Genomic DNA, 26,017 nt, shown 5'->3' on the forward strand with positions numbered 1-26,017 from the left:
TAAAACATGTACATACTGTAAAGTAGGACTATTTACCAAAACGCGTAATGTGAAAAATAAAACTGTGACTGCTAGTAGCAAATAGTTCGATATTAAAAGCAAACAATGATTTCACAGTCATTTTATGATAGGCAGTGCGCTTCATTGAATTTATTTTTTGTCAGAATCACCTGGGTATGGTCAAATGTTGTGCAACGTGAGGATTAACCAAATTTAAAATACTAAATTCTTATTGCTGATTTTCTTTGACTGTCTGAGTTGGTCAGAAAGTAACGTATTAAAAAATTCATAAGAATAGTTTGCACAACTAGTTAAATAAAGTCAATTTTTCTATTCTGTGTGGCGTGTCCTTTCTATTTCGTCCTGCCACCTTACCACTCATAGTACCTTTCTTGCTATCGTTTTCAGCGTTGATTCGTCAAGCTTTTGCGGAGATATGTGGCATCACATGTCGACGCATGTGTCATACAATTCCTAAAAATTATGGGCCGGTATTTTACGGTTGTGACGCTGACGCCCCATAACGTCCTAAATGTGTTCCGTCGACTCAGAAGAGACGAATATGGTGTCCAAAAAATAACATTTTGACCTGTTATGTTCCTCACACCACTGTACCACGAATCAGTCCTTGTGACATGGACAACTGTCCTGCGGGAAGATTCCATCGACGTGGGCGGAGACATCAGATTTGCAGCTGGTCCACAATAATGTTCGCGTAGTTCACAGCTGTGATTGTGCCCCCAGTTGCCAACACTCGTCGCCTACAGCATAATACTACTGCAACAGGCCTGCGTCCGTGGTGTATCTGTACATGACCATCGACCTGGTGTAACAAGAAACGTAAATCGTTCGAGCAGGTCACACCTTTGCATTGATCCACGGCCCAGCCTCGATCATCGCTTGGCTATTACAGTCGGAATTGACGATATCTTTAGATCAACATGGGATCGCTGAAGAGGTCGTCTGCTACGGAGGCCCATCTCCAAGAATCTGTGCTGAACACTATGCTCCGAAATACTTGCACATCCACCAGCATTACACTCTGTCGTCAGATTTGTCAGACATCGCGTCATGTCCGGCTGTTACTCATACTTGTGAAAACTTCTCTAGTATTCTTTCTAGAATTTAAATTTCCTCTTCGCATGTAGTTGTTGCTATTGGAACGTCGTCAATATACATTGTTACAATTTCTAGCAGTTCTATATCTAGTACCGAGTCTAAAGCAGCGATGAAAACTCCAGAACTAACATTAAATCCGAAAGTTAGGATGCAAAACTGTTAACTCCTAGCGCTAAAAATTAAGGCCGTATATTTTGTAGTTTCTGGTTTTATTTTTATCTCTGATTTTCACGTTATGTGATAAGGCGTGAACGTCCTAAATCGTGTCGCCTACTCGTGGTTCCACCGTCCTTCAATAATTTTCCACAGATTGTCACCGATGTAACACGAAAATAGCCGAACAGCTTCACCGTTTCCAAAATTCTCATTGCCAGGCGCCGGACCATAAGGATGTGTCCTAGTCAATGGCGCTTGTGTCAGTGGAGGTTCCCATCTTCGTTTCGTATCGCCACTAGACGTTCTTTCTTTACCTTTGTCTACTCTAATCAAAACCTGATGGTCTCCTACGTGTTGTACCTTTTCAACGTCAATACGCTACCAAATCTCCTGACTAGATTATAAGAGGGCATCAACGCTAAGTTTCGCGGGGAACTGTCCACTAGAGTGTTTATGCTCCACGAAAACATTATAGTTCACTCCGGAGCGGGCACAGTCACACATTCTGCTTCTCTGTGCTATCAAATTTTGCCTCATCCCTTATATTTTCCTAACATGGCACACAGTGAGTTCGTACTCTTCCTTATTGCATTTCAGGCATTTCTTGAATTTCTGCAAGATGATTTTATTTGTATATTGTTTCCTTAACAGTCTAACGCAAATTTCTGCGACCAAATTCTACACAGTCATCCATACTTCAGAAAAATGTATCACACTCAAGGGTGAATAAGTAGAGAAGGGCTGTCACAAAGTTTCATGGCTCCACTAACTGTTATGTGAAAACTAACCCTTTATGACTACTTTTCGTACTCAGCAATTACGAGACACTCCGTTGATTGTAAATAAAGCGTTGGCTCTCTCCAGAGTAACTACAGCAGTGGTACAATAGATGCTTAGCCAACTACAGTACAGATGGCGCAACAGCGGAGTTCTGCATTACGGTGTGGTTTACCGTTGAATTTCAGAGATCGTATGTTTCTAGAAACGTCAAACAATATACACTGACGTGACAGATATCATGAGATAACGATGTGCACATGGACAGATGGAGGTAATATCGCGTACACAAGATATAAAAGGGCAGCGCATTGGCGAAGATGACACTTGTACTCTGGTGATACACGTGATAAAGGTTTGAAAAATGCCTCCAAGCACTATGGGACTTAACATCTGAGGTCATCAGTCCCCTAGACTTAGAACTACTTAAACCTAACAAACCTAAGGACATCACACACATCCATGCCCGAGGCAGTTTTCGAACCTGCGACCGTAGCAGCAGCGCAGTTCCGAACTGAAGCGCCTAGAACCGCTCGGCCACAGTGGCCGGCGATAAAGTTTTGAATTATCCTCGCAACTAACCTAGATAGGGTCCTTTCCACATGTTGTGCAATCCGAGTGTCCCGAGATGAATAATTAAAGTTTGTGTTAATAATAATTACCTGCAGACCTAACTAAGTTAGAATGGTGTTTAAAGAACTGTCTTGTTAATGAACTAGTTGAAGAATAACGAAGGTCTGATAAAGTTGGAAGATAACTTTAATATGGATTTAATAATGAAATTTAATTCTTTTGAGACAGATATAAAGGTATTTAAATAAGCAGGAAATCAGACGAAAAGAGTAGTAACTCATATATTGGAAATCTTGAGCGCATAATAATTTCAGTAATCAAAATTTTTAATACAGTGATCATAACAGTTTCAGGGTCCCCCCCCCCCCCCCTTTTTATTCATTTGAATTCTGAAGTGTTCTAAACTGATTTGACCAGCAAAGTTAAAGTCAATATAATAACCAAAATTTATCAGTGTTTTACCTTTATCAAAATTGACATTGTGTGTGTGATTCGAAAGTACTATTTCGAGGGTAACCTATGCCCGATTTTAATCAGATCAATAGACAGTACGAAGTTTTGTAGTAAACATTATAGTGTGGTATTATGTATTTATGGTTTATCCATATCAGTACAGAAAGTGAAATCATCAGTTCAATCGATTTTCTGGTTCTAAAATTTACCATATTATGCAGTGTTACTACGTGTTTTTTAGCATGAACGTACATCAACTTGTACAGGGAAGAAACTCAGTTAATGCCTAATTAGGCTGGCGACCGTATTATTAACAAATTGGTAGCATTTGCTGTGTTGCGTTTTGTCCGTCCTAACGTGTAGTTGCATTTCGGACTTACTTGACGTATCATTGTTATTACAGAGTGGGTGAAAGTCTGATTTGCCTCCATTCAGGTACACGCGGTCAATATCTATACAAACAAAAATCCTTTCTCATAAGGTGAAGCCCGTCAACTTACCAAGTACAGGCTTTAATGAGTATCGTGCGCCCGCGCGTAACGTTATACCTTCTCTTAATGACCGAGAGCAGCGGCCTTTCATAGAGTTGTCAGTGCCAACAGAGAAGCATTACTGTGTGAAGTAACCATAGAAACCAATCTGGGACCTACAATGACAGTGCGGTGAAGTGTGACGTTACTGGGCTACGACAGCATACGACCGACGCGAGTGCATTACCAACAGTGCGACATCATCTGCAGCTCTTCTCCTGCACTCTTGACCATCTTCGTTGGACCTCGTACGACTGGAAAACCGTGTCCTCGTCAACTGAGTTCCGATTTCAGTTGGTAAGAGCTGATGGTGTACGAGTGTGGAACTGACCGTGGTCGTAAGTTGTCAACAAAGTACTGTGCAAGGTGGTGGTGGCTCCATAATGGTGTAAGGCTGTGTTTACATGGAATGGTCTTGGTCCTCTGGTTTAATTGAACCGATCATTGACTGGAAACGGTTGTGTTCGGCTGCTTGGAGTCCGTTCATAGACTTCATGTTGCCAAACAACTAAGGAATCTTTATGGATGAAAATGTGCCATGTCACCGGCGCACAATTATTCTCCATCGGCTTGAATAACATTCTGCATAATTCGAGTGAATGATTTGACGACCGAGATCGTCCGACATTAACCCCCTCGAACGTTAGTCAGACATACTCAGAGGTTAAGTTCGTACACAAAATTGTACACTTCCATAATTATGGGCGGCTCTAGAGGCACCATGGCCCAATATTTCTGCAGGGGTCTTTCAACGACTTATTGAGTCCACGCCACGTCGAACTGCTGCACTGCCTTGGGCAAGAAGAAGTCGGGCATGGTATTAGGAGGTATCCCATAACTTTTATCATCTAAGTATTTTACTTCCTCTTACGTAAAGGTGTAGAAAAGCAAGTATGGGAACACTGCGAGAAGTTCATGTTTAAACATAAATGCAGACGCTAACAGAGCTTTCAGACCGTGCTGCTGTAATTCACCACAGTTGGCACCTACGCAATGTCCCAACTCGTTACAAGGGTCTGTCGCGGCTAGAATAGTATTCTGTGTAGCTGTGACTGCGGTATGTCGGAGCTAATTGAATCAGAATGTGGACCGGCGTCTGTGCTGGAGTGGTGGGTGCTTCCATAAGCAAGGGTAGTTGGTGTTTCAAGGGGTGCCATATAAGAGATTTATACCTCATACTGGGAAAACGGAAGAAAATCACACGCTAAGTCATAACGAGGATGGATTTGTGTGTTGACTGATCGTGACATACATTCACGCAAGTGGATTGTGATGGAAAATTAGAGAACGACAGCTGAAAAAGGAATTTTAAAACTGAATACCGCACTCGGGAACCCTGTCAGCACCAAACCAACACGAAGGAAGCTCCATAAGCTGAAAATTTCAGGGCGAGTTGTAATTCCAAAACCACTCATTGATATAAATTTCACGTCTGCGGTCAAAAATTTTTGGTCATCATACTACCGGTTTTGGTCTATAATGGCAATCTTCAGATCTGTTTTATGAAAACATGTCCTAATATAAAGGGCGTTCAAAAAGAAAGGCGCCGGAGGCATAACTACAGAAACCAGTACCTGTATGTTAGAAGTATTGATCCTGGCTGTTGAGACACTTGTCCCACTGTGGCACAAGGCGGTAATGGCTGTCTCATAAAATTCCCAGAGCTGCTATGTTAACCAATTCCGCACGTACAGCTGGATGTAGTCGTCCGAGATGAATCGTTTCCCCCTCAGAGCCTTTTTAAGGGGATCAAAAATGACCCTCTTCTGATTCGTTTCCTTCAGCACGAGACAACAGCGTATGCCCAGCGTCGCTCGCAGTCCTTGACCACCCTAGAGATCAAATCAAAATGACCATGCTATCTCACCCGTGGGGCCATTCTGCTCCACGACAATGCAAAGCCCCATACGGCCAACGCAGTCGCGGCACTCCTGCAGAAATTCAAATGGGAGGCTCTTGGCCACTCTTCATACAGTCTGGACCCCTCTCCCTGTGATAACGCCATTTTTGGTCCCCTTAAAAAGGCTCTGAGTGCAAACGATTCACCTCGGACGACGACGTTCAGCTGTACTTGCGGGACTGGTTAACATCACAGCCCCGGGAATTTTATGAGACAGCTCTTCACCACGTTGTGCCACAGTGGTGGAGGAGGATATTAGTGTTTAACGTCCCGTCGACAACGAGGTCATTAGAGACGGAGCGCAAGCTCGGGTGAGGAAAGGATGGGGAAGGAAATCGGCCGTGCCCTTTCAAAGGAGCCATCCCGGCATTTGCCTGAAGCGATTTAGGGAAATCACGGAAAACCTAAATCAGGATGGCCGGAGACGGGATTGAACCGTCGTCCTCCCGAATGCGAGTCCAGTGTGCTAACCACTGCGCCACCTCGCTCGGTGTGTGCCACAGTGGTACAAGTGTCTCAACAGCCAGGGTCAATGCTTCTAACATACAGGTACTGGTTTCTGTAATTATGCCTCTTGCTCGTTTCCTTCTGAACGCCCCTTATACACTGGAGCCATAGCGGCATCGTCGAATGCTAAACACAATATGCTGGAGCCATAGTGGCATCGTCAAATGCCACTATGGCTCCAGTATATTAGGACGTCTTTTTATAAAGTAGATATGAAGATGGTCATTACAGACCGAAACTGGTAGTCTGATGACATAAATTTGAGGCCATAGACGTGAAGTAAAGGAAATTTATTCTACGTTCGGGTCGACTCGCGACCATGTCACTGCTTGTGCCATTCATCGGTGATACAAACACCCACAGCAGGAAAAAGTGATGCTTAAGCCATAAAACGTGGACTATGAAGCAATTCAAGTTTCTCATTTGCTTGGATGAGTCTTATCTCACACCTTGTTTACACAGTCTTCAAGTTCTAGTAGCGTATACGTCCCAAGAGTCAAACATGACAGGGATTCGTTGACGATTCGGGCACCCATATCGTGGTATGCCGTGGGACACATGATTGCTCTATAAAGTGCTATTAGTGTGAAAGATTATGGTACAATGTTTGTTCCCTTATCTGTTTTCCAAGGCTACAGGATCTCTGTTCACACAACTCTCAACGTCCGGAACTGGTTTTCTGAGCACTTAGATGAGTTATCGCAAATCTCTTGCCACTACAGTTATCAGATCTCAATGTTACCCAGTCTTTGTGGTCTACTTTGGAAAGAAGAGTAAGCGATCTCTATCCACTTTCATCATCATAACTTTATCTTGCCACTATTTTTCAGGAGTAATAGTATAAGATTTACTTGGAAACCGTATGCGATGTGTATTTATCCATTCCAAGGGGACTGGAAACTGTTTCGAATGTCTGTAGTTTCCCTACACCATATTAGGCATGGCAGTTTGTTTTATTATTAATGTTCCCATATTTTTGTCCACACCATGTATTCGTCACGAAAAGACAATTAATATAAAATTAGAGAGGTTCGAGCTCACATAGATGCTTACCAGCAGTCGTCCTTGTCGCGAACTATTAGCGACTGGTACATAATAAACGCGAGTAACAGTGGTGTGCAACGTACCCACCGGCCCATACAGGAAGATGGCGTGCAGAGTAGAAACGTAGGTGTATGTGCAGATACAGAGTTTATGAAAGAAAGCCGCTGGTGTCTCTTTAGAAGACTGGCAGTCTCGACTCAGGAGTATGTTGGGGTGTCTATGGATGAGACGGCAGGTGCCGTGGCACCATGACACTAAATTACGTCACCAGCAGGTGGACTTCAGTGCTTGAGTGCGACTAAATTGTGAGTCACCTACAACATAACCTCTGGTAGACGTTTTGCCCGATGGAAGCTTATGCGGGGTTTGGCAAAGCACGTCCAGAACTGCACACCACGCCTCTCCACCTACCCGTCCATCCCAGATGCAGGTGCGGACGGTTGGCAGCTGACAGGGCGGCGCAGAGTTCAATCTGCATGTATTACTGGCCAGAATGGGCCCGAATTAACGCTCCCTGACGCTACGTCTGGAACGTCTGCACAAGTCCGGCAATCTGGTACCGCTTCACACATGTAGAGGCGAATTAAGGATAAGCGCAGAAGTAAGTTTTGGTGCCGATATGGAAAACTGTCCTGGTTACACAGTACAGGTAAGCGTTACTCTTGTTTCTACTAAGAAATTTTGTGACAAGCGTTAAGCAGCCTCGTCCGGCTAACACGAGGGGCGCCCATGTTTCAACAGCGAATAGATGCAAAAAATAACACTGATAAAAAGCAATATCTCTTGAAGTATGATAAGTCAGTGAAGTGAAATATTGTTGTCTCCTGTTCCTTTAGAAGCAACCAAGTACAAAATAAAACGTTTCGTTTCGTTTTCGTGACTAGTAACTAAACCGTTTGTCACATGCACAGAAGACAATATAAATTGCAAAGTAATTAGTTATTACGTGCCAGTAATACGAACCCGTATATACAAGTGTTTGACAACTAATTTTTTCTGTGTGTGGGAGAGTGTGTGCTATAACATTGGTAAAGTAGCTACTGGCAGGTGCAGCTAGTCCGACAGGTTTGAGCAGAAACCGAGACAAAGTGTGCCTCACAATGACCCACTTCATTTCTCGTTCCCTACATATCCTTTCCTTTTACATCTCACACGGTAAAGGGCAGGGGGGGGGGCGGGGGAGGGGGGGGGATGAGGCACTTCGGAGCCGAGGAGAAGCCAGCTTTCCTGGAGGAGGAAACCTTTATTAAGAGGCCTGTCGGCTCAGAAGCAGTAAAATGGCGCTCCCAATACGGAGCTTACCCTACACAGCGTCCATAATGCAGCCAGGTAACATCCATACAACTAAACACCTTACAAATGACCCCCGAACAGATTACTACACAGTGTGACAATCTTGGAAAAGTGAACTAGTATTCGAGTTGGTACATTAACTCGTTGTGATTGCTACAAGTTTAACAAGCACAACAGATACACATAACTGAGACTTTATTCGTAAATGAGATATTCTTCTTCACTATTTACAAAAGCCTGCCAACGCTCGGATAACTTTTCGATTTCGCGACTGCAGAAATCACTTGGTTTTGAGGCGAATAACTCGTCAAGCCGTGTTCGGAGGACATTTTCATCCGGAAATTCCTTGAACGATGTTCGACAGCGAGCGGAAAAGGTGAAAATATGAGGGTATAGTGTGTTTTTGTAAGTGAAGCAGAATGTGGGTGGGCCTTATCATGGAGTAACATAATTTCGCTCAGTCTTGTTAGTTGATGTTTTCTGACTGCCTCTGCAAGACGTCTCAGTTATTGACAACGCCAGTAGTGATGGTTACACATCGGGTAAGCAGTTCGCAGCACGCCACGCAATCGCTGTTTCACTAGCTGCACAACATTGTTCTTTGTGAATGCGCGCAGGTCTTTGTACTGAAAGTTGCTGCTTTCTTTGGGCTCAACTATTCCTTTCTTCTCCCTATATTAGCATAAAGACACAATTTCTCCTCACCAGTAACGCTACAGTGTAGGAATGTTCCGTGTTGTTCACTAACCAATTACGACGGGCAAACAGAAATGCACATATGGCCATCCGCTGATTGTTGTGATTTCGGCTTAGAACATATTGTACCCCTACATCCGGTTTATGAACCCTCCATACTGCATGGAAATGTCGCACGATGGTGAAATGATCACAATCCATCCATTTGCCAGATCTCGTGTACAGTGACGCGGATAATTGTGGTCAATGCGTTTGAACGATCTTCGTCGAACCCCAAGGGTCTTCCTAAACGTGGAGAGTAACTGATGTCAAAACGATTGTCCTTGAAATGAGAAAACCATTTTATTCCCTTGTTTTGTCCAATAGCATCATCCGCATGCCCGGTGCAAACGTTTCTTGCTGCCTCTGCTCATGTCACCCCCTCTGTTTAACTCAGACAGAAGCAAAAGTAGATTTCTCCACTTGTCACCCATGTTCTAGCATCCACAGCTGAATTCACCATTTCCACATGACCGAATGACAATATGTAAATTCAACAGAAACAGTGAACTACAAATAAAAAATGACAGTCGATAAATAAATCCATTGGAACGGAAATTTCCTACGTGCAAAACAAAAATACTGCCTAATTCCATGGGAGGTACAAAGCTGATGTGGAATGGTGAAGGCGCCCTTTCAGGGAGTAGGACGGCGATATTCTGTCGTGATACAAGTAAAATGAAGGACATTAGTATTGAACAGGCTTTGTGATCGCTAACCGTCTTTTAACACAAGTGAAGAATTTTGTGGCAGATAAAAAAATGACTGGCGTGCCTTACTACTGAAAATATATGAAGTGACTGAAGAAGAGGAAAAAGATGAGATTTATCAGGATGCAAAAAACACACTGGAATTAGTGAATAATCAAAATATCAAATACTTGCTTGGAGATTTTAATGATATAGTTGGTCGGGAGAGTGTACGCAGAATTAACACTGGGAAAGAGAGACTATATGAGAAACCGAGTGATAATACGTTTAGGCTGATCAACTTCACAACTGCTCAAGGTCTAATAATCAGCTCAACCACATTTCCCCATGAGAAGATTCATAAACGGACTTATTGATTGACATTAATCATAAGAAGAGCGTAGAAGATGTGAGGTCATACAAAGAACACGCCTGGGGTACAGATCACTTCCTCATTATTGGGAAGGTCAAACTACCATTGCAATACGTCAGGAAAGAAATAATCAACAGCAATTCAACATTTCATATACATACCCCACATTAGACTGACTTGGCTCAGGGATAGCACGTGACCGTGGAAAAGTTTCAGGCACTTATACCAAAGCATCAGAGGGGGGGAAAGGTGGATGTTGATGCCATATGGACCAGAACATAGGAAAGTGCGGCAGATGCAGATAAGTAAGTGATAGGTGAAAAGGAAAAGATGAAAAATAATTGTTTAACCAATCACGAGAGGAAGCAATATAAATAATTAGAACAGCAACACGCGAGAAAGCAGTAAAAGAGGAAGCAAAGCAAGAGAAATATGGATACACAACAATCGCGTAGAATACATGGAAGTGAAACGAGAGGCCACAATAATATTGAGAGCAGAAAGGAGAAAATATCTGGCTTTCGTGCTAAAAGATACTGAAGTAGTAGGTCAAAGAAACAGAAGTAGATACGTGTTGAAAAATAACAAACGGATGAGAAATGAAAAAGAGATGGGGTCTCTAGATATTTATAATAATGATAGGAATATAAAAGTTGAAAAGAAATGATTCTAGACAGATGTAATGACTACTTTGTTAGCCTATTAAATGTAGAAAATCCAGAAGTAATGCTTCAGCAAACACGTAACGTATTCAATCTTCCCTTTAGTATTGATATTTTACCTTTCTTGTGTCAAAACAAAAAAAAAAGAGATCATTATGCTACGAGAGAAAATAACGACTATTGAATCGCTAACTAACAACGTGCAACCTGTAAATTGCCTGTACCTGTAACTTGTAGTCTAATAGGACTATGTGGATTAAGTGCTTAGCAGACCAACCCTCTGAAAATCTGAAGTCCAAACGCACCATCCAATCAGTCACACTTACCTGAATTATTTACAAGAAGCTAGCTGGACGTTGCACACCAGCCTGTGTGTTCTGCGTACGAAAGTACTACGAAATTAATACTCTGGGGAAGTGGCTACCATCGTAAATAAACCATACTCATGTCGGCTAAAAACCTTCGTATGTTGTCGCCGCGGCCGAACGGTTCTAGGCGCTTCAGTCTGGAAACGCGCGACAGCTACGGTCGCTGGCTCGAATCCTGCCTCGGGCATGGCAGTGTGTGATGTCCTTAGGTTAGTTAGGTTTAAGGAGTTCTAAGTTCTAGGTGACTGATGACGTCAGATGTTAAGTCCCATAGTGCTCAGAGCCATTTGAACCATTTTGCAGTCGCGAACGCAACTTCCGCCTCTCGGTCCGACCCTACCGATGCGTAAGACACGTTACCTGCACCAGAACACATTATAATAATCTCCCACCATTATACTCTGTTTCAAGCTGTACTTGCCACGTGGGTCTTGCCCAGACACTGCCAGAATTGTTTCGGAAATGCTGTGACTTCGTCAAAGAACACAAAATATTTGAAATCTCTCCTTGCCGCAAACAAATGACTATCGGTGACGATAAGTTCCTAACAATGTGACAGCACACACCGGTATAGTAAGACAAACAACTAACCTATATAACATACAGTAATGGCGTCGCAACTAGCCTCAGCTTTACACATTGCCTGACATTCTCAACGTCTGCGAGTGTGTCACAAGCAAAAATACTCATAATGTCCAAACAAACTGTCTTACTATGCGAAATGACTTGCAGATATATTATTTATGTAATATGTACAAAGCCAAAGCGTATTTTGCCATAACTGCAGAGCCGTCTTTCAATGTGTCCACCCGCCTCAGACGAAACAACGGCGCGTCTTTCTCCACGGCTGTCCAACGGTGGCGACCAAGGCCTCTCGCCCTTGTTTTGCATAAATGTTAACATTTCCAATACTGGAATACCTTCCGTCGATAGCTCCAAGTGAGACCCTGCGGAATTTCTGCCTCCTACTACGCGTAACATTAATAGACCGTACTTTGTCTCTTACCTTTTACGTTTCTCTTGACTAGTCTAGCTGTTCGGAAAGAAGGGGTGTCTAGTGATGCAAACTACACAGCACTTTTGCTTGGGACACAGTTTGTATCCATCCGCCAGCCGCCTAAACTTCCGGAAGCCGTGGCTTTACTCTCGCCCCGATCTCGTCCACCACTGTCCCGCTCTGCGGCACTAGCAGCGTGAATTAACATGTACGAGCTAAATTAAAACTTAACTATCTCGTGATCCACTAGTCGCTTTCAGCTCCATTATTCTAATAAAATTCTCTATACGGATATATATGATTATTATGATTATCATATCAACACTAGCATATGAAACAGTATGGTGAGACCTAGATTTTGCAACCATATAACTGTAATCACAGGGTTAATTAGCCATAATAAATGGCATGAATATAATTCCAGGTATTAAGATTTTCAAGAGCATATGTAGGTAAATGGTATTCAGCAAATCTTGGGCTCAATTTTCTCGACAAACATGCCAAAATCGATCTTTTGCAGTATCAGTAGGACATTGATTCCGAGTGTTACACTTGGAAATCAGTACCCCATTGTACTTACTCCAACTGCCTCGAGAACAGCCAGCCGTGCATACTTAACTGTTAGCAGAATTTCGTATTTTTAACAACATTTGCAACTCAAGCTGTTTTCTTCAATTTTCCACTTGGGCATACAACTGCAAGCGAGGCAATGTCGCAAAAGACATACCTAATGAAGGTAAGGATTGATTCCTTTGATAAAATACCAGCTGGCACAGCGATATTATAGTGGTTTTCCATTGATACCGATTTACTACACAAAGCCAGCCAGACCCACTAAAGGAAAAATGAAGGATGTTGCGATATAGACTGTTACATGCACAGAAACGTAGCATGCATAAGTAACATTAATGGTGAATTTATAATTCCTAAAAGGTAGGATAACTTCTACATGAACCTGAATAATCTGTTGAAGGGATTGCTGATTGTCACATTAGAAGTATTACATGACGAAGATATTAATAGGTCATGTGATGAGAATTGCCACAAGCAAACCATTGGTAGAGCATCGTTACGTGAAAAAGTGGTCTCTTGCAAGGTGAAAATCAGCAGGTAATGGAAGCTTTGCTACTATGGTTTATGGATTTACTTACCACGAATTGTCCTTTACCTGCAACGCAGGTTTTCCAGCACCATATACCTACACGTAATAATGCGTTAGTTTACAGAATGCCGTACCGCATGGCGAAGCAACTTCAGCTGACATATCAGCTAAGTTGAGCAAAGCATCATTAACAGCTGTCGATTGCAATGGATTACGCCACCACATGATTATACAGTCCTCAACGTGTTTAATGCATACCTCTGTACAAGTATTTTTGAACGTGAAATTACTTCTGTCTGTTACCTTTTCACTGCTAAAACGCTGAATCGATTTTGATGAACTTGTACACTATGGAAGAACATCGGCCACAAAAGAAAATCGGTCCCTAAGGGGGTGAAGTATGGAATGGAATAACTAATAACGATAAATGAAATAGCCTCGGGCTGCAGTTATGCTGTATAACTTCTATTTCATTACCGATTTCGAGGGATTATTTCACATCCTCATATGCACCTGTGCACATATTGAGAACTTTAAGATTACATTTGTCATTGCATATACAACATAACATATAAATTTCTGCAGAGTATACGTCGTAAGCTAACCAGTCTGCCTGTCTTAAGGTCTCATTAGAGGTTTGTGCTAAATCGAAATATATAGGCGTTAAGTAACGATACTAGTTCAACAATGTTTCCTGTCTTTAGATGTTTATGTCATTACACATTAATATTAGTAAATTTCCAGATGAAGTGTACCTAGATGTATTGGGAGTGCATATCCACTTTCTAAAATAAAGACTTTACAGTGGTGAGAACAGTATTTACACTGACCTTGAGTAAATAATCATTGGACGAGTACACTGAGGTATAATGATAAATATTTATACGCCATAGGTTTACATTTGAAATGAAAAATTATGTTAATACTGATCCGTGGAAACGCTCTGAGAAAATTAGTCATAGCAAATACCAATACTAGGTCTATAATATTCTTTCTCTTAGAGACGTTCCCTTAGGAGAATATAAACTTAATTTTACATCTCAAGTGTTTAAACCAACGGTACATAGATGTTTGTCATTATACCTCACTGTACTTCTGTAAGCAATATTTACTCGTGATCAGCGCAAATGCTGTTGTCAGCGATATAAAGTTTTTATATTAGAGAGGGGCCAGGCATTCACAATATATCTAGGTTAACTTCATCTGGAAATTTAGTAACATCACTATGTAAAGAAATAACACCCTAAAGGTAGAAAGTTTTATTGAATAAGTATTGCTATTTGCTATGACTAATTAAAATCGTAATTATAATATCCTGACGTAAATCTCTGTCTGAAATACAGGAAGCTTATAGAAATTACCTAACAATGTTTGTTGAAATAAAAGAGGTTCTTAATTGAAACACTAATCAATGAATTAAAATTCGACCGGAAAACAGGTGGTTCTCAATTTTGTGGAAGTACAAATAGCTCGAGACTGTATGAAACTTTAGCACTGAGAATGTTGCGAAGCATCGTAGTCAGAACTGAGACGGGGTTCGGAAAGATGTACGCTGCGAAGCACTGAAGGAAGCATAACACGCGAGAAATTCTGAAACAAACTGGAGCAGTGGAAGTGGATGCACTGTCAGGATAAACGACTTAGCTTGGCCAGTAATGGAGAAAACGCAATCTACCTGGTGGGGAAACTTGCGGAGAGAAAAAACTGAATTAAGGGCAGCGGACAAGATAAATGAACCGCCGCACAGGCGCAGAGCGGCAACCCGCCGGGCAGACTCAAAGCTGTGTGCTAGAGGGCGCCTCAGCCCGTGCAATACGAGCGCTTCCTGCCTTCCTTGGCAAGGTCTCGCCAGTGATGGAGTGTAAACCACACAAGAGCACTCGTGGAGATGTGGAAATTCTGTCGTGTGCTGGCACTGCAGTTTGCCGCAGTCACTTCGTACATCGTTTAAAGAGAATTAGGGCATTTTCATCTGTCGTAACTAAATTCTTTTACTCAGTTATGACAAGCGTCGAGCTCTATAACCTGCCGTGCGCAATTTGTACTTTGTGAAACCCAGTTTTTTGTTGAGAATAAGTTTGTTACCAATTTAACCAATGTCTCTTATTTAGGATACGTCAAATACTCTGATTCTGTGTCAATATCGATACAAATAATGAAAAAAGAACATGGTATCAGCACCATTTGGGCGTCAGCTTTAATTAGTCACTTGTCTGCACTTAAATAAAAAATTGATTAGATGTGAAAGCTGCAATGAACGAAAAGTCACATATAGTAGGAATTAGGTTAATTGTCGGTGATGTAATGAGTATTCAGTGAACAAGTAAATAAATTTTATATTTTTGTTATTTAAATGTGTTTTTATTAGTATAAAAATTCATTTTACCAAATGTGTTTCGTTCATTAACTCAAAACAACATCAGTGGGCGGGAATTATAATTTTCCTATATTTCTCTAAATCTACAAGCAGTTCATTTCAGAACATATTGAACTGTTGTAAAACATTTATATTTCAATCATCAGCTGTTTTCATTTCAAATTCAAATTCTACCAGTTTCGGTTTGTTTTTGAAGTCCTGTCTCATATATTTACATTCATGGCATGCACTATACATTTTAAGTAATTACTAATGTAGTACGGTGGCTTAAGCCATTTTAACCCTTCAACTGTGACGATGATCCAAGACCGAAACAGGTAGAAATTGGGTTTAAAATAATAACATTTGATGGTTTCAATATGCATTTTAAAGCCGGTCGGTTCTAGGCGCTACAGTCTGGAACCGCGCGACCGCTATGGTCGCAGGTTCGAATCCTGCATCAGGCATGGATGTGTGTGATATCCTTAGGTTAGTTAGGTTTAGGTAGTGCTAAGTTCTAGGGGACTGATGACCTTATAAGTTAAGTCCCATAGTGCTCAGAGCCATTTGAACCATTTTTTTAAATTTTATCCATTACTTAATGGCTGTTGGCATCCATCTTCCAAAATTATACTGAAGTGTGATTTTTACGAAATAAATTTTGTCTGAGTTCTGCTTACTTCCGGAAGTCTCGTCAGAGTTCACATTTTCTAGGTATTATTGAGTTTCTCATTGGTGGTTTTGGCCTAGTTTCAGATTTTTCCTTATAGCACTACACGGTGCTTGAATTCAAACACGACTAAATATTGAAAATTAATTAATTTTTATTTAAGTTCTCTCTGGCTCCTTCTTTCTCTGTCTGTGTATCTCGCTCTCTCTCTCTATTCACTTCACCTCTACCTACCGCCATCCACTACCTTCCCCCTCCCCTCCACCACCACGCATCTACATCTCATTATCAAGCCATTCTCCCTCCCTCTGCTTTACTATTCGCCTCCTCAGTAGCCCCAGCCATCTAAACATTTTCCTTCTATATCAATAAGTGCCGTACTACTAACACTACCCACTCGTGTCTTGAAAGAAATAGGGGTTATTTTTGCATCCTGGGACATTTTTCAGGCCAGTAACAGAAGTTGAATACAATTTCTCATTCCATTTTGAAATATTACCTTTCACTTTATGTGTGTTTAAGTCATTTTCTGATATCACAATAAATTGGAAAAGTAGGCTTTTATAAATGTGACAGACTGTTCCAAGGTACAAAGTGGTCATGTACCTTCGATCAAATATTCAATTCAAATTTAAAAGTACTGCCATCAAAAAAAAGTTGGCTAACACTAAATTTAGTAGTGTGTGTGTTGCATTATTACTTAATACATACCAATAATTAGTAAGTAAAATCACATTAACAAGAAGTATTATCATAAACCAGTTAGAACATAAAACATTCTGGGATGCAATCTGTTGACAACTAACAGAAATTTAAATTTTCGAGGTGAGTAAAATTGTTGAAACATTAATCAAACGCAGTTAACTCGCAAATATGTTATAGAACTATATGGTAGGTGCATAAGTTCGTAGCGTTTCTCCGTAAGTTTAATAAATACAACAGGGACTTTAGTCATCAATGACATATTTTTCTTCACTATTTACAAAAGTCCACTAACGCTGGGTTAACTTTTCGATTCCGCGACTGTAGAAATCATGTGGTTTTGAGACGAAGAACTCATATAGCCATCTTCGAAGCACCTTTTCATCGGGGAAGGAATTTCCTTGAAGGTTGTTCGACAGAGAGCGGGAAAGGTGAAAATCTGAGGGCGGAAGATCAGGTAAATAAGGTTGGTGCGAAAAGACATCCATACCCATTTTCTGCACAGTGTTTTTTGTCAGTCTTGCAGAATGTGGGCGGACGTTACTGTGGAGTAGCATCACTTCACGCATTCTCCATGGTCGTAGTTTTTCGATTACAAGACATCTCAGTTGTTGAGTGTAAGTGTCATAAATTCCCGCAGTGATGGTTACACTTGTGGAAAGCAGTTCGTAGTACATCACTCCGTCGCTGTTCCACCAAATGCATAACATTGTCTTCTGTGGATACGCGCAGGTCTATTCATGGGGAGTTGCTGCTTTGTTTGGGCTCAATCAGTCCTTTCTTTTCCTTATGTTGGCATAAAGACACCATTTCTCGTCACTAGTAACGATACAGTTTAGGGATGGTAGGTGTTGTTCACGAGGCAATTGCTCGGGAGCAAGTAGAGATGCACATGTGACCAGCCACTGATTTTTGTTATTTTGGCTCACAGCATACTGTACCCGCACACACGATTTTTGAACCTTGCCCATTGCATGCTAACGCCGCACGATGGTAGAATGAACACAGTTCACCACATTTGCCAGTCCTCGAGTACAGTGATATGGATCATTGTGGATTAATGCGTTTGACCGATTTTCATCGAACCCCAAAGGTCTTCCTGAACGCAGAGAATCACTAATGTCAAAGCGATTCTCATTGAAACGAGAAAACTATTTTCTTGCTGTGTTCTCTCCCGTGGCATTATCCTCATACAAGGCGCAAATGTTTCTGGCTACCTCCGCTGCTATCACCCCGCCAATGAATTCAAACGAAAGAATACGTCGGAAATGTTCCGATTCATCTACTTGAAACTCCATTTTCTAGCGTCCACATCTCCACTCACTACCTCTAGATAACAATACGTAAACCCAAATAGCAACAGTGAACAACGAATAAAAATGACAATCGATAAGAAAATTCCATAGCAACTGGAATACCAACATAAACCAAAATTCTTACAAATTATGCACCAACCTTATAGTATTTAAAATGTACAGAATTTTACTCACCATAAAACTCTGTAACTGAAGAATTAACAATATCACCAAGTTATATTTAATATATTGTATAGCACTTAAATATGTAGAACTCGTAAAATTTGCAAACGCAGCACAAAACACAACTTCTGGTCTGATATCAACGGAACAGTAGAAAATGCCGAAAACTGGTTATGGCGGTCTCTAGTGCACCGTTCTTCATGTGCTTAAAACTCGGTCACTAAACTGAATCACCGACCAAGGAGTATGATGCGTTTTTAAGTACACTATCCTCCAGGTGCAACACTCTCCCCTACACATGAAAATCACATACGACGTAAACGGCAAAGCGCAGCTCAAAAGAACAGTATTTAGATAACGTAAAAACCAAAGCTGAGATAATGGGGCAGCTTCACACAGTCAAAACACAGCGTAGCATCAGCGTATTGAAGGTGTTAAGATCTTCTCATTGTTTGATCACTATCAGACATGTATGTGCGGATAGGTATATACTACTAATGTCAGTAATTCAACAATAAATATTTGTGTTCGCTAAAAAGAATAATTATGAAAATTTAGGCCGAAGACTGGTTTTAAGCTCTTTCAGTGTAATACTTGACAATGACTGCCCAGAGGTGAGTGTTTTTGACGTTATACCGGTACCTTTCGTGATGTTCTCACTACACCTCTTTCTTAGAAACGCGAACCCCACAATCAACTCAAAGAATAAGATGAGGCATAAAATGGTGAGTGCATTCCGTGGTAAATACCTACAAACCAGTAACACAGAAGAGTTCTTTACCATTTGTTTAACTCCTTCTCAGAATATATGACGACATTTAGTATATTCTTCTACGATAGTGCCAGTACTCCTGTCCTATCTATGAAGCAGATCAAATCAAATGAGTGTTCAATCTAATAATGACGGAGAGCAATGGCGGATTCCGTCCGATTTACTCAGATGCCAACTTTAGAAGAAGTACTAGAAGATAGAGAAAAGATAATATCAGTTAAAGTAAATGAGGAACGAAATTACTTCAGTGATTGCATAAAAATTGAGTAACAGTGTCCTGTCTTTGAAAATGAGTCTCTGGTATTTGACGTTACAGAGGCGACATAAATTTACCCTGATGAACGACAACAAACATTACTGGTTGAATATTTTGAAGAGTTTTACATCAAGAAATGCCTGTTACTGCAAGTCAATATGAACACATGTAAGTTGTAAACGAAGGAGAACCTAGAAAACGCGCGAACAGACGGCAGACACTTCCACATGAAAGCAGAAATCTGACAAAATACAGCAAGTGAGAGACATATTCCAATATTTTTTGAAACTAACTGCATTTAGATCTCAGTACAAACCAAAACATAATAATAAAACAGAAATCAAAGACCCACCACGAAGAAATTATCAAAATGGGACGAATATTGATACATGTGATGTACGTCCAAAGGCGAAAATATTATTGTAATTCCAGAAAAATAGGATTATTTATTCAAGAGATAAGAGTTTCACACTATTAGCTGGTCAATTACGCGTTACTCCTCATGCAAGTAATTATTCGGCTGGGCACGGACTAATAGAGTTGTTCGATACCTTTCTGAGGGATATCGTGCCAAATTCTGTCCAATTGGCGCATTAGGTCGTCAAAACCGCGAGCTGGTTGGAGTGCTCTGCCTACAGCGGTCCAAACGTTCTCAGTTTGAGGAGAGATCCGGTGACACTGCTGGCCAAGGTAGGATTAGGCAAGCACGAAGACAAACAGCAGGAGCTCTCGCTGCGCGCCAGAGGGCATTATATCGCTGAAACGTAAACCCAGGAGCGCTTGATATGAGGAGCAACAAAAAGGGCCATAGAACATCGTCGACATACCGCTGTACTGTAAGGTTGCCGTGGATGACAATCAAAGAGAATTTACTACGGAGAGACATGGTTGTCGGCACGTATGGTGGGCGACGGTCAGCTGGTATCTCGCCGCTGTCCGTAGCGTTTCTAGATATGTCTTCTTTGGTCATCGGGAAGCGTGACTCATCTCTGAAGACAGTTCTACTAGAGTCAAAGGGATTACAAGCAGAATTCGCCACCTGGACAGGACATCCAGCAACTATATCAATTCTAAGCCGAAAACTTGCTTGTGTAAGGACCAAAGACGGACCAACACATTTTTACTTAGTTTGTGAAGCTCTTTCTCCCGAGTAAATCATCCGATCTTCCTGAAACTGTAATCATCTATTTGGCTGCACATGTACTTCAAATCTAGTGATCTCCGTCTCATTGCATAATTACTTCGTGGTACATCTTTTTTTTTCTTGTCTTAGAGCGTTCTATTAGATAGATTTCACTGACAACCTTTTGGATGCATAAAATGCGGTGCGGTTAAATAAATATGTACATTTCAGCAGCTGCGTGGACAGATTTTCCAGCAGCTACTCACACTATGGTCCACAAAACTCCTTCCAAATAGGCCCTGGAAGGCCCAACGGTACCGACCGGCCGCCGTGTCATCCTCAGACCACAGGTATCACTGGATGCGGATATGGAGGGGCATGTGGTCAGCACACCGCTCTCCCGGACGTATGTCAGTTTAAGCGACCGGAGCCGCTACTTCTCAATCAAGTAGCTCCTCAATTTGCCACACAAAGGCTGAGTGCACCCCGCTTGCCAACAGCCCTCGGCCGACCGGATGGTCACCCATCCAAGTGCTAGCCCAGCCTGACTTCGCTTAACTTCGGTGATCTGACGGCAGTTCTTTTTTTTCATTTCAGTAACGCATAAACTCTATTTTCAAATATCAGTTAGCAACATAACAATATTTTAGTATAGTTTTTTACAGACCTCTTTGTTACGAGACATTAGTCACATCCTATGAGTACAATAGTTCGGACAAGAAGAAGAAGGTTTTTTCTACAAAATCACAGATAGCAAAAGATTAAGATATTCATTATCTTTTTACATGGATATTGGCTGACGTACAATTTTTCACAAAACATTAAATTATGTTGTTGAGGATAATTATTTGTTACTTTACTAGCGATACACGTCCGAATAGAGTCTCAATTAGATTTTACAGTGAGTACTCTACAGCGTTGGTCCCCCTTACATATCTTGCATTTACTGCCATTTCTCGCCCAGTGAAAAGTCCCATGCGACTGAAAAAAGCCGTAGGTGGCTCTTCTGTAAAGCAAGCGTAAAAGGACAGACCCGCAAAATTACAGACCAATATTCTCAACATCGGCTTGCTGCAGAATTCTTGAACACGTTCTCAGTTCAAACAAATTACACCGTGAGACGGAAAAGATTCTGCCCACAAGTCAGAACCACTTTAGAAAGTATAGCTCTTACGAAACTCACCATGCCTTTCTCTCATACAATATACTGCGAACCAAGGACGAGGGGCAACAGCCAGATTTCATATTCCTAGATATCCGGAAAGCGTTTGACACTGTGCCTCACAGCAAACTTTTAAGGAGGGTACGAGCATACGGAATATGTTTCCAGATATGTGAGTGGCTCGAAGACTTCTTAAGGAAAAGAGCCCAATACGTTGTCCTAGACGGCGAGTGTTCATCAGAGACAACATTATCGTCAGGAGAGCTCAAAGGAAATGTGATAGGATCGTTCTTATTCTCTATACCCATAAATGATCGGACGGTGAGCAGCAATCTGAGGCTGTCTGCTGATGGCGCTGAGGTGGATGGGAAGGTGTTGCCGTTGATTGACTTTAAGATGATAAAAGGTTAACTTAGACAAAATTTCTAGTTGGTATGATGAATAACAGGTAGCCCCAATTGTGTAGAAATATACAAGTTGGGAACATGAACAGGGAAAACAATTCTGTAATGTTCGAACACAGCATTAGTAGTGTGTAGCTTGACACAGGCACGTGGGTTAAATATCCACGCGTGACGTGTCAAAAGCTATATGAAATCGAACGAGCACGTAAGGGTAGTAGTAGGGAAGGCGTGTGGTCGACTTCGGTTTACTGTGAGAATTTTGAGAAAATGAGGTTCATCTGTAAAGGAGATAGCGTATACCACACTTCGAGCCATTGTCAATACTGTCGTGTGTTTGGGAGCCCCACCAGATCGAATTAAACGAAGTCATCGTAGCAGTTCAGAGGCTGGCTGCTAGATTTGTTACCGGTAGGTTCGGTCAACGCGCGAGTATTACGCAAATGCTTCCTGAACTGAAATGGGAATACCTGGAAGGAAGACGACGTGCTTTTCGAGGAACATTACTGAGAAAATTGAGAGATCCGGCATTTTAATTTGATAGCGGAACGATTCGACTGATGCCAAATAATTTCGTTTAAGGATGAAGAAGATAATACAGAGTTATTAGGGCTCCTTCAAAGTCGCATTCCCCTCTCTCTTCGTTTGCGTGCGCACCATACAGTGGCTGGCGGAGTGTTTATATACAGGGTGTTTCACTAAATGTGTTACCCTCTGTAAGTAACGAAGTAATAGGCGACGGAAGTATTTATTGCGGTAGGTCACCATAAGAAAAGTTACATTACTTGCGGAGCTATGAACATAGTTTATTGTGTTATTATCCAAAGAGTTACAGCAAAAAGATATAATTTTTTACATGGAACAATAGTTGTTTCTATCATGCACTGGAATCAGTAACACCAGCTGTGTGTACATCAATTCAAATTACATTCCTATCACTTTTAGTTTGGAAACCACAACCCTTGAAAGTATCAGGGGCAGATACGACACACGCTGCGCATAATGCATTGCGCCATCTAAATGTGGTGCGGACGAGTTGTAACGTCGCCGGTGTCACGGAGGAAGAAGCTTCCTCGATGCGCTGTTAGATGGCCGACTGTCGCCGTACACGGCCGTATACCCGACAATTCGAGCCACACAAACAAACGGGGCTCAATATACCACAGTTACTGACATCGAATGAAGATGGCATTCACGAACAACGAATACGTTGACATGTTGCTGATGGTCGGCGAGTGCCGACACGATGCCACTGAAGCAGCTATGGCGTACACCATGAGATATCCTAGGCGAAGAGCTCCGTCAGCCATTGTGTTCTCACGTGCCGAACAACGACTTCAGGAAACAGGCAGCTTGGTAATGCGCAGCAGGAACAGACGAAGAACTGCAAGAAGTGAGGAGACGGAGGTGTTTGTTTTAGCTGCAGAACACCACGATCTTCATTTCAGTTTATGAGCCGTTGCTGCAGTCGCTGGTTCAAATGGCTCTGAACACTATGCGACTTAACTTCTGAGGTCATCAGTCGCCTAGAACTTAGAACTAATTAAACGTAACTAACCTAAGGACATCACACACATCCATGCCCGAGGCAGGATTCGAACCTACGACCGGAGCGGTCGCCCGGGTCCAGACTGTAGCGCCTAGAACCGCACGGCCACTCCGGCCGGCCAGTCGCTGGTGTCAGTCTCACATCTGTGTGGCGTATACTACACGGCGACAGGTTTCACCCGTACCACCTGTCACTGACCCAGGAGCTGCAGGGGAACGATTTCCGTGCGAGAGTTACATACTGTGAATGGGCCATCAGTAATATCACGCTGGAGTCTTTACAAGGTATTATGTCCTCTGGTGAGTCCACATTCACAAATTATAGTGCAGTGAATCGCCATAACGTGCACTGCTGGGCCGCAGACAATCCTCGGTGGGTACGACCTGTCGACCGTCAACGTAGGTGGTCTATTGATGTAGGGTGTGGGATCCTTGGGGATGAAACCATCGGTCCACACTACTTCCCAGGTACACTGACAGGTGAGTTATATGTCGCGTTCATAGTCGACAGTGGATGCAGCACGATGGTCACCCAGCCTACCTGCGCGTGCTGTTGTGGAAGAACTAAACAACAGGTTTGCAGGAAGGTGGTTCAAAAATGGCTCTGAGCACTATGCGACCTAACTTCTGAGGTCATAAGTCGCCTAGAACTTAGAACTAATTAAACCTAACTAACCTAAGGACATCACACACATCCATGCCCGAGGCAGGATTCGAACCTGCGACCGTAGCGGTCGCTCGGTTCCAGACTGTAGCGCCTAGAACCGCACGGCCACTCGGGCCGACTTGCAGGAAGGTGGTTGGGGTGCTATGGTCCTCGTTCATGGCCCGCAAGGTCACTCGATTTAGCAGCATTAGATTTCTTTTTGTGGGGAAGTCTAAAGGATCGCGTTTGTGCCAGTGAGCCCACATTCCCAGGTGATCTAAAACGGCGCATCGAGGACGCATGTTGCTTCGTGACACAGGCGATGTTACATCTCGTCCTCAGATCCTTTAGGAGGCGCATTGTATTGTGCATCCAGGAACATGGACACACATTTGAACATCTCATTTAAATCAACTTCACAGCGCCAGAATTTCCATCACCCAGCATACAGCCATGTATAATGAACAGCGTGTGGTATCTTCCCCTGAAACTTTGAACGGTTGTAACTCCCAAACTAAAAGTGGTAGGAATGTAATTTAAATTGATGTATACATAGCTGATGTTACTGATTCCAGTGCATGATAGAAACAACTGTTGTTCCATTTAAAAAAATTGTATCTTTTTGCTGTACCTCTTTGGATAACACAATTAACTATGTTCATAGCTCCGCAGACAATGTAACGTTTCTTATGGTGAAATACCGCAATAAATATTTCCGTAGCCTTTTACTTTGTAACTTATGGAGGCAAACACATTTAGTGAAACACCCTGTATGTGTGAAGAGTAGATATAATTGCTGACAACATCATCAGTGTTCCAAAGGTCCTGACATCATCACATTCAGACAAGTGCACCGAGGCCATGACGTCATTGCTCCCGGAATTCTGACATCATCTGATCTGGACAACTGTACCAAGGCAAAGTCACTTCCCTGTGACAGCCACACCCAGCCTGATTCCCCTGCTCTGCGCCCCCGTTCCCGCTCTCCCATGCACGTGCTCGAGGCAGAATAAATTTGCGTGCTGTGGTGTTAAACTCACTTTATTTGTTGTAAACATGAATGTGCTCAGAACGACCTGAGGGCGTCACACATATGTTACACATGCATGAGACACGCCTCATACATATGTCACATTGGCGTAATGTTGGAACCTCTCATATGACACACTGGCATTACACCGCATCAATGCCCATAATTTATTGCTCATCATTTGCTGCCTGTACTTCGTGTTGAAACTAGCATACTCGAAAGTATCAAAACGATCGGTGCTGTTGTATTCAGAATTATTAACGTAAGGCACTTTGACATTAGAACATGTGTGCGACATTTTCTACACTGTGTTCCAAAGTATACAAACGACCTACGACAGATTCCGACGCCCACGTCTTCGCGACCGCCGGCAGGTGGGCGCGGACAGCGAAGAGAGCGGCCCGCGGCGGGTGGAGATTTAAATCGGCCGCCCGCCCTCAGGAGCTCAGTTTGTCAGCGCACCTGATGATGGCGTTGTGTCTGATCGCCGAAATATTGTGTCCGTTGGACACTATGAACTGGCAGTATACCCGTGGACTGTTCGAGCAGCAGTTGTTAGCGCTTAAAACTACACTCCTGGAAATGGAAAAAAGAA

The sequence above is a fragment of the Schistocerca cancellata genome, chromosome 2 (assembly GCF_023864275.1).
Source record: "Schistocerca cancellata isolate TAMUIC-IGC-003103 chromosome 2, iqSchCanc2.1, whole genome shotgun sequence".
NCBI lineage: Eukaryota > Metazoa > Arthropoda > Insecta > Orthoptera > Acrididae > Schistocerca > Schistocerca cancellata.